This window comes from Corvus moneduloides, chromosome 1 (genome assembly GCF_009650955.1).
Source record: "Corvus moneduloides isolate bCorMon1 chromosome 1, bCorMon1.pri, whole genome shotgun sequence".
NCBI classification, from domain to species: domain Eukaryota; kingdom Metazoa; phylum Chordata; class Aves; order Passeriformes; family Corvidae; genus Corvus; species Corvus moneduloides.
In genome coordinates, this window is record NC_045476.1 from 124,120,162 (window position 1) to 124,130,000 (window position 9,839).

The 9,839-nt window shown below is 39.1% G+C and overlaps 1 non-coding gene across 1 annotated transcript; it reads right to left on the reverse strand.

Annotated features, from left to right (window-relative positions):
- Positions 1 to 566: 566 nt before the first annotated feature.
- TRNAL-CAG lies at positions 567 to 649 on the reverse strand. The gene has a single exon. It is a non-coding gene; the product is annotated as a tRNA-Leu (tRNA).
- Between the last annotated feature and the right edge of the window lie 9,190 nt (positions 650 to 9,839).

Consider the following 9,839-nt stretch of genomic DNA (forward strand, 5'->3'; position numbering starts at 1 on the left):
CCTAGAAGATCACTTCAGGTACCGGAAGGACAAAATTAGGTCACCCCAAAGCCTTCTCTTTTCTAGGCTGAGTAATCTCAGTTGACTCAGCCTTTCCTCATCGGAGAGGTGCTTCATCCCTCTGATTAACCTGTTGGCTGTCCTCTGGACTTGTTCCAGCAGGTCCATGTCCTTACTTTGGGGGGACCCCAGAGCTGGATGCAGCACTGCAGGTGTGGTTTCACCAGAGCAGAGCAGAGGGACAGAATCCCCCCTCTCACCCACTGCCCACATTGCTTTTGGATGCAGCCCAGGACACGTTTGGCTTTCTGGGCTGTGAGTGCCCATGGCTGGGTCATGTTCAGCCTCTCACCCACCAGCACACCCCCAAGTCCTTCTTGTCAGGGTTACTCTCGAGCTGTTCATCCCCCAGCCTGTGATGATACCAGGGATTGCCCTGAACCAGGTGCAGCACCATCACGAGATTCCCATGTCCCCATTTCTCGAGATTCTCCAGGTCCCTCTGGACGGCATCCTGTCCTTCAAAAGTGTGAACTGCACCACTCAGCTCGGTGCCATAAAGAAGCTGTCAGAAGTGGGATTTGTACCCACGCCTCCAGGGGAGACTGTGACCTGAACGCAGCGCCTTAGACCGCTCGGCCATCCTGACCTGCTTGGCTACCTGGAAAGTTCTGCTGGAATCCTCTAGACATCATTTGCAATGATTTGTGACAGCAAGTTTGGATTAAGAGCGTCCAATGTAGAAAAATATTTCTGCAAACAGTAAGAGGAGGCTGTAAATACTGCTCTTGTTTTCTTTTCTTTTCCTTTTTTCTGTTGAGTGTGTTTTTTAAAAATGAAATTTCTATCATTATTTGAAATTCCTTATGAGAAGAGTTGAATTTCTCCTATTATTAAGATTAGATTTGTAGACATTTGAAATCAACATTTGTAAGAACTAACATTAAAGAGTGGGGAAAAAAATATCTCCAGGAATGCATGTCAACATAGCAACTTTTAAGACACTGGTAGACACTTTTTTCCTTATAATACCATTTCTCACTTAGGCATATAAAAATTCCCCAAAATATTTTACCAACTGGCTTGTTCTGATGGCATGAACAGATGAAAAGTTAAATCAGATGTTAACTACACATGATGTATGTTTTCTCCAGCTCCTTCAGGTTAAAGTCTTCATTAATCTGTTGTCTGGGTGAGATTGTCATTAGCATGTAGAATAAGGAAAAATTTGCATTAGTGTGTACTCACACTAAGTCTGACCTCCAATCTTTGCTTTCAAATAAGTAAGTGAAGTCACTGGTCAGATTTATGAAGAACCAAGCAGGTAAGTTTGCCCCCCTGCTGCTGATACTACTGTAGTGACTAACTTCAAACAATCGGAGTGAGTGTTAAGAGAGTTGGACTGTCAGATGCTGCAAAAGCTGCCATTTTTCTAATTTTCAACACCCTACTATACCATTCCTGGCACCACTTCATTCCAAAGTCGATATAGCTTCCTTGATGAATTGAGCTTTTGCAATGCAAAAGAAATCAAATCTTCCTCTGAGTCCAAGACAATGGTTTTGTCTCTCCTGTTTTGCTCATTGGTCCTCAGACAAGATGTACAATGAGAGCCAGAAGAGATTCTGCCCCAACCTTGCGTGGGTATGTGGAAACTGATGGTCCCTTCCCAGGTTCCACTGAACACAGCCAGGGTCCTGGAGCCTGTCATGCACCAAACACAGATTTGGGGAGGTGAGCAATAAATTATTCCCTGGTGTGTTTTGGAGACAGAGGGCAAAATGTGTCTGGAGAGAGGAGGTGTGCTTTGGTGCATGGAAGCAACCCCAACAGCAAGTTTGGCTATAAATACACTGGTAGGGACCTGGGAGGTTGGTGAAGGAGCTGGCATGCACAACTGCAGGCTTCAGTCCCATGGCTGTCTTTCAGTTTAAGAAAAAACCCCAAATCTATGTGGTCTGTTTAAAAGACTGCAAAATAGATGTTATAAAAAATTCACCAGTATTTCTATCAAATGTTTTTATTATATGTTTACTCATTTAAAGTGTGGCCTTTGCCTGCCAGTGGCAATCAATTTGTGGCTAAGAGTAAGCTATTGCCTAGACTAACAGCTACATCCTTACTTCAAATATTATTCCCAAGGAAAGACATATACAGATGCTTTCCTTTGGGTGCTGAGTGCTACCAGTGGATTGAAAATTTATAGTTTGTCAAGTCTGATAAATGAGATGAAGTAGGTACTTTTAATATAAGGATTAAGTGTTAAATCATCACTAGATGAGTCTTTTCAGAGGCACAATTGCTATTCTGAACAGAGATACTTTCCTGGAGTCTACAACATATGTTTTAACTTCAAATACGTATTTAAGTGAAAAACAGTAGATGTCAGAGGTTTGTTTAACCTAAGGCCTTGTGCTGCAGTTTTCACAGTTTTTCAGCTTTAGTTGAAAATCAGTGGGAGATTGCTCACTAACAGCCTAGTTTGAGTCTGATTTTGCAGTTCTTGGGATATATTTGAAAACTGATAGACAAAATTCCTGACCTGACCCAGGGAATCAGAAGAAACAATCAAAATCGATCATTTGGTGGGTCTGAAATCTGGCTATGTAAGTACTTGAAGTACACTTTAATACATATTATTTATTAATGCTTTCTTTGCTGCAGGGCAGTACCTTGTTTAGCCAGTTATTTTTTTCCCATCAGTAGTTTTTCTTGTTCGACTTACATGAACACCTACTGCAACTAAGCTAAGGAGGAAACTGTCTATAAAAGTAGCAGAGGAATAGTTATTGTGGAACAATGGAATTCAAAATTGCTAAGAATTTAGAAGAATATAATATTAACACACAAATGCACAACAAAAAAGCAGTGCATGCACAACACGTCCAGATGTGAAGGCATAATGAGTGCTAGAGGGTGATGCTAAAACACAGGCAAAGGTTATAAAAAAAATAATCAAAGAATAACCTATGCCCAAAGTTTAGGAAATTTATGTAATTTACATTTCAATGTCTCCCGTGCTGATGACAAAGCTTTATTATGAATTTATATCTGACAACTTGTGTGTGGGTTTTCACACAACTGAGTTCCTCAGCTGGTTATCACCAAAATATTGAGTGGAACCAGGCTTTGTCAGGAAGCTGGTGTTCCACATCTCAACAGGGTACGAAATTTTGCCTCAGCCTCAACTATTCAGGCACTGAAATTATATTTTATTCTGGGCTGTTTTTCAGACTGAAAAAACCCTGGTGTGTGTCTCACATTGAGTGCACAAAAGGGCAAAGAGAATTTCTCATCAAGTTCCCAAATCTCTGTGAGGAAAATTAAAAGTCAAGAAAGAACTTACAGTCAGAACTTAAAAGAATAAGCGAAAATGCAAACCTTGAACTGGAAAAACACTTCCTAACTTTTCCACCAAATATTAATCACAAATCTTTTGTTTTCATCCCTTTTCTATCAGGTAAAAATCAGATTAGGAAATCAAATTAAAAAGTGATCAAATAGGCAACAACCCCACTGCAGTACTGCTTTCCAGAAATCGGAATAAAATTTAATCAGCATCAGTTTCCATGCCTACTTCTCTGACCTGTTTAACACATTGATATGTCAGTGATAACTAGAATGTGTAGGCCACCCTAGAAAGAAAATAAAGAAATATTTTATGCACTCACGTCACTTGGAGAATTGTTTACCTACACTGAATAAAAGCATCTTGATTCTATATTAATCTGATTGTCATTTTCTCCCTCATAGGGAAACCATTACATTTTTCATGAGTTTATCTCAGGTTGCCAAGGTGATATCTACTTTTTCACCTCAACAGCCCCCACTTGATGACCTTTCTGTCTGATAACACAGGCCTGACTCATCCACAGTTCTGTTCCTTTTGGCTACTACTCTTTCCCCTTTGGTATTACTGACTGTTATGTTTCCATGGAGTCAGGAGGCAAGAAGTATTTTATGGGAATGGTATGAAATTCCACTGAAGTCTGTCTCACTCCCTTGCTTCTGTTTTCCTATCCATGAATGGGCTTTTACTGGGCAGCCTCTGGGAAAGGGAGGTCAGCACCAGCTCCTCTCCCTGGTAGAGTTTCTCTTTTATCCTTGCAGACATTAACTGTCACGTGCAGAACATTAGGGCCTGGTATTCCTCCTATAATCATAAGGTGTTTTGTTTAATTAATATGCCTATTAATCTCAATAATTTCTCACACTCTGATATCTAATATAAAATTGTGTCTTTGTAGTGGTTTAACCCCCGGGATCAACTAAGCCCCACACAGCTGCAGGATCGGGGAGAGGACTGGAAGGATAAAAACTGGAAAACTCATGTGTTGAGATAAAGACAGCATAATTGGAAAACCAAAAGCCACGCACACAAACAATGCAAAACAAGGAATTAATTCACTGCTTTCCATGGGCTGGCAGGTGTTCAGCCATACCCAGGACCACAGTTCCCCATCACATAAGAGTTACTTGGGAAGACAAATGTCATCACTCCAAACGTCCACCCTTCCTCCTTCTTCCCCCCACTTTACATACTGAACATGATGCCATCTGGTCTGGAATATCCCTTTGGTCAGTTGGGGTCACCTGTCCTGGCTCTGTCTCCTCCCACCCTCCCATGCACCCCCAGCCTCCTCACCAGCGTGGCAGCACGAAAAGCAGAGAAGGCCTTGACTGTGTGTGAGCCCAGCTGAGCAACAACAAAAACATCTCTGTGTTATCATCACTGTGTTCAGCACAAACTCAAAACACAGCCCCTCACCAGCCACTGGGAAGAAAATTGACTCTACCTCAGCCAAAACCAGCACAGTCTTTTATTCATATTTTGAGTAAAACTGTGTCAGCAGTAGCAAAACTGGAGTTACTAAACTTGCTTTCCAGTTTTGGAAGCTCTGCCTGCAATCCTTGTGCATCTCATTAGCCATCATGCCGCTCCCAGGCACTGCCCAGCCCGTGCTCACTGTGAAGAGACAGGTTTACCTGCTGACAAGAATGTGTTGGTTTTTTTCTTTTAATTTCTGTATTAAACTCTACAAAAATTTCTATAAATTTCTGTAGATCAATCTGTATATCTCCTAAAGCAGTTATTAATACCACTGTAAATTCATTGTTTTCAAGCTCAAAAAAGAGGATAAATTGCTTTTGAGCATTTGACAGCATTTAACATTAAAGTATACATACACAACTGGGAAACTTTTCAACCACTTCCTCATAGAAAATTTCAGGGTCAAGTTTCCTTGCTTGTTTGATTGTATGAACAATCATGGGGACATTTTCAATTTCTTGTGGGAAGATCAGCAGCAAACAAGAGATAACAAAGTGTTATACCTTGTTAAGAAGAGAAATATCATGGTGTGCTTATTTTTTTTTTCCCAAAACATCAGAAATAAGTGCAAACACAATGATTATCACTTGAGACGTTTAATGTTAGAGCCTAGTTTATGTTTTAATTTTAGTATCCAAATGTCTGCAAAGTCAGCTATTAATTTATGTACATGTTGGATTGTGCATAATTTTTGTGCATTTTTAAGCATTAGCTTAGCTTTGTTAGTTATTCATGTTAAGCACTTTATTCAGACTAGCAGTAGAACCGCCGAAACAATGAACATTATGGGCTATTTTTCATATTGTTATGCTCTTAAATGACTTGTAAAACTTAGCTGGCTGCAGGATTCCATGTAGTGGAATCAAGCACTAATAATTATGATAATGAATCCTGTAATTGATAAGTGAACAGAAGTGTTTAACAAGTGAGAGAATAATATAGTATTTCCCAACTAAGACGCCTGATGTCTGGTTTTGGAAATTGTATTATAACTTCTGTTTATGTATATGAAAAAGTGAATTTGGGAAGGTGGAAGGCAATAAAAAATGAAATTATGTGTTCTGCCATAAAATGTATTATTCTGTGTCCATCATCCTGTCTACAGAAGGATTGCTCCCTAAGACCAGGTTATTCAAGCTTTATTAAATGCTGAGGAAGACTATCCATTAGTCTTGGAGTATGCATCCAATAACCTCTTTTGATGTTCTTAGATTATTGACTATTAATTCTCTTATATCTGGGAGTTTGTTCCTTGGTAAATAGCATAATCTTGTGATTCATCCTGGTATGATTTTTCAAAAGCAATTACAACTTTTATGTACTCTAGATGAGCTCTGTCTGTGGACTGCCAAAGTGGTGGTAAAACTTCACATCTTTGAACTATTAACAGACATGACCAAATGTTTGTCTTTCATTCTTTCTGATTCTTCCTGGTTCTTCCTGATTCTTCCGTATTCAGGAAGACCTTAATGAACAAAAGCAGCAAAAAAAGTATAAGCTGAACTATTAATATTTATCCCACTGTATGGAGAAAACCCTCTGTGAATTTTGAAACTTCACAGATTGCAGTTCTCATATTTGTTAATTTGAAAAATATCAATGAAAATTCCTTATTCTCCAGTCCTTGGTTTTAAATTGCAACTATCCTATTTGGAGAGGATAAACAATAATGTGGGACCTAGCAGATATTTGAAAAATGAATAGTTGAAGCAAACCTTGCACAACTATTATGCAAACACATTGGCAAGTAGCTGATAATAAAAAACACATTTGCAAAATACTGTTTGAAATTGACATTTAATTTGATCTTGTGGTAGTAGCATAAACTAAGAGTAGGAAGGAAATAGATTACAAAAAATTTAATCTTTTTATGGTTTCTTACGAACAGAATTCCTTCTGAAAATGCTTTTTCTTAATGCTAAAACACAGTAACATTGTACTCTTTATTATGCATTTGTTTGTTAAAGTTTTCAGATTACAGGTGTGGGAATGAAAAATTTCTAATGACAGAGGTGGCACAAAATGGGAATCTGCACGTCTGTATTCATGTCTCTTGATCCTGGCTTCACAAATGGAGTTTCTTGGGCTGCAAAGTTTGCCAATCCCATTCTTTTTCCTTTCTGAAGAAATAAGTACTTACAAGCTATGGTGCACTTTCTGGCTAAAACTGGGATCAGCAGTTCAGCTTTACATAATCCACTGAGGAGAAACCATAATCATTGGGAAACCTGCTGTGCACTTGCAAAAGTAAGCTAGAGCTGAAACATTCCTGAAACACCTGATCCATTGAGTTCCCTCAATATATGCTGGCATGAAATTATCCTTTACCCTATGGAGTTCAAAATCACATATTTCAACAAAAATCTGAGGCAAAATTGCGCTATAGGTACAGGGAGATTATTTTCTTTTCACCTTACATGAAGCTCAAACTTTGGTGTTACTGTCATTCATCAGATACAGTAAACAAGGCACAGTATAAGCCTTTATTTTTTGTGAAACCTGCCTTCTCTCTCTACCACACAGCTTATGTTTTCTTATGTGACATACATAATCACATTCTTCAAACAGTAGTTTTCAGGATCCTGTCTGCTGTCCCACATACAGAACAATCTTCTCAGTGTGGCTTTGATGTATCAGGAAAGGATGTTGTTGTTGAGCATGGAAAAGGGATTTTACAGTCGTAACTCTCGTTTTCAATTTTAGCTGTTTGTGGTAGGTTTTTTTTTAATAAGATAAGGCAGGAGCTTTTAACAACAGAAAACATTTTTGGGTGTTTTCTCATGCATAATTGGGAGAGCCTATAGAAGTGTGACATTTTCAAAATAGTTTTTCAGGGGAAAAGAGAGAGCCTTTGATTAGGAGGTTACCCACAATGTGCTTGTTGGAAAATGAACAAAGCAAAGTTGTTTATCTGTGAGGAGAAACAGTTTTCCCTGGCTAACATTACTTTGCTACTCTTTCATTTTTGCAAAGAGAAGAGAGAAAACTACTCTTCTAAGAGTAACTATTTTTCTGTTCTCTATATGAGACCAATCTGTTTTTCTACCGAAGTACAGAAGAACAAATTAAAATTAGTAAACACAATAGCTGGAGGTGGCCTGTGTACCTTCTCTGGGAGCACAGTTTTTCAACAGTCAGGACTTTAAGGGAAACTATGGCAATGAGAAAGTTTTCAGGATATGGCTAGGACTCTTGAGCCTCACTTTCATCAATTTTATGAACAAATACAAGGTTTGCACTTCTTTCTGGCCAATCTAATATTTTTAGCAAAATATTGGTTAGAACAAAATTATTAACTTGATCCACAGGGCAATATAGAAATAAAAAATGAAAAAAAAGGTAAAAAATGAAGTTTGTCTGTTTAAATTTGATGTGGGCTGAATTTACTTCTTGGGTTTTTTTATTTCAAATATGGCTTAGGGATGTTATTTTGTACTATGTAACATTTCATTAGACTATAGTCTATATTCAGGTGGAGCTTATTTTTCTTGTCTTGCATTTCACTGGAGCAGTGCCTGCTGTTGCTATGTACTGATAATTTCAACCCAGAATCAATGCTGTGGTGTTTCTATGTCTGAAAGAAAAACCACGTTCAAGTGGCAGATGCTTATGACTCGACTATGATATTAGCTTTTCCTTCTTTGTAGCTCCATATTTTACACAAGATTAATTACCCTGAAGAGTCTAAAGCTATGCAGGTTGGTTCACCAGCTGCTTCTTTTGTTAATACCACAGCAGGATCTGTATGTCTGCTGCTTCCCCACTGCACACACACACACACGCCCATGCCATACTATCCTACAGTTGCTCTGGAGTCTGGACATGGCCTATTGTGCATGAGACCTGGGGCTTCAACCAAACCCATTTCAATCACTGGGGAGATTTCTAGTCACTTGCACAATTTTTGGATCAGTCCTGCGGGCTCCTAGGCACACTACAGTATCCTGAAACCCGTGTCTGAAATGTGAATGGTTGGACTTAAACTCTGGAGTAACTGGTTCCTTCAGCAATGCCACCTAGACATGTAACACAGGTTTTACAGATTTTGTACTGAGTTTGTTTCTTCAGAACAGCATTTCTTGGCATATCCATTCATATGCATTCAAACCAGAGCATTAGTCTTTTCCTTTTAACAAAAGGAAACTGGATCTTCTATTGTGTTTGCAGCACTTGCAACCTTCCCTGTCCAACAGCAAGTAGCCCTCTACTTGGCTTGCTGCTCTTTTATTTCAACACTGCCTTGTGAGGATGTCTGCAGGGTTGGACTGTGCAGCTCCATTCCTTCTTAAATTTCTTTCTAAAGGAAAACCATATACTGTTATCTGCAAAGCTTGCTGCTCCAGGTGGTCAATATACATTGCAGTTTAATCTGAATTTGTTCTACTACCCATGCATCCCAGCCAGCAACAAGCCTGTATGTGCACTGGAGAATATTAATTTCATACATTCTGCTCCCACTCTAGATCTGAATTCCTGATAGCATGAGAATATTGACTTAGCTGTTCCCAACCAAATCCCAGCCTACCTCAAGTACATTTAACTATTCATAGGCAAAATGCGTGCTAAGGTTCAGCTAAATTTGTATTGAGCAATTCCCACTGAAATGAGTGGGGCTATTAGTCCTGAATTATGCTTACACAAAGGAGGGGATGAAGGAGTTCTTCCAAATTTATTTTGATTCTCCTCAGAATTAGGACTCCCCAGCCAGTCCGGTTCTTACACTTCTGTGGGCTGCTGAGGTGCCTGGAAACACATGTATTACAGCCCTGCAGTGCATCACCTTGCCCTTGCTCTCCTTGGATATACCAGCCTCCTCATTCTGGCCATGTAATTATTTCCTAGATAAATCTGGGGCTACTAGGACACTTTTTGTTGCTGCAGCCCATTATCTGATACTGAAGGGATCCAAACAGTTGAAATACCTTAATTATTATACTTCAGGGTCCCAGAATTCAGTCCCCAAACAGCAGAAATTAAAATATTTTTAGCAATTAGCATTTCAATCTAA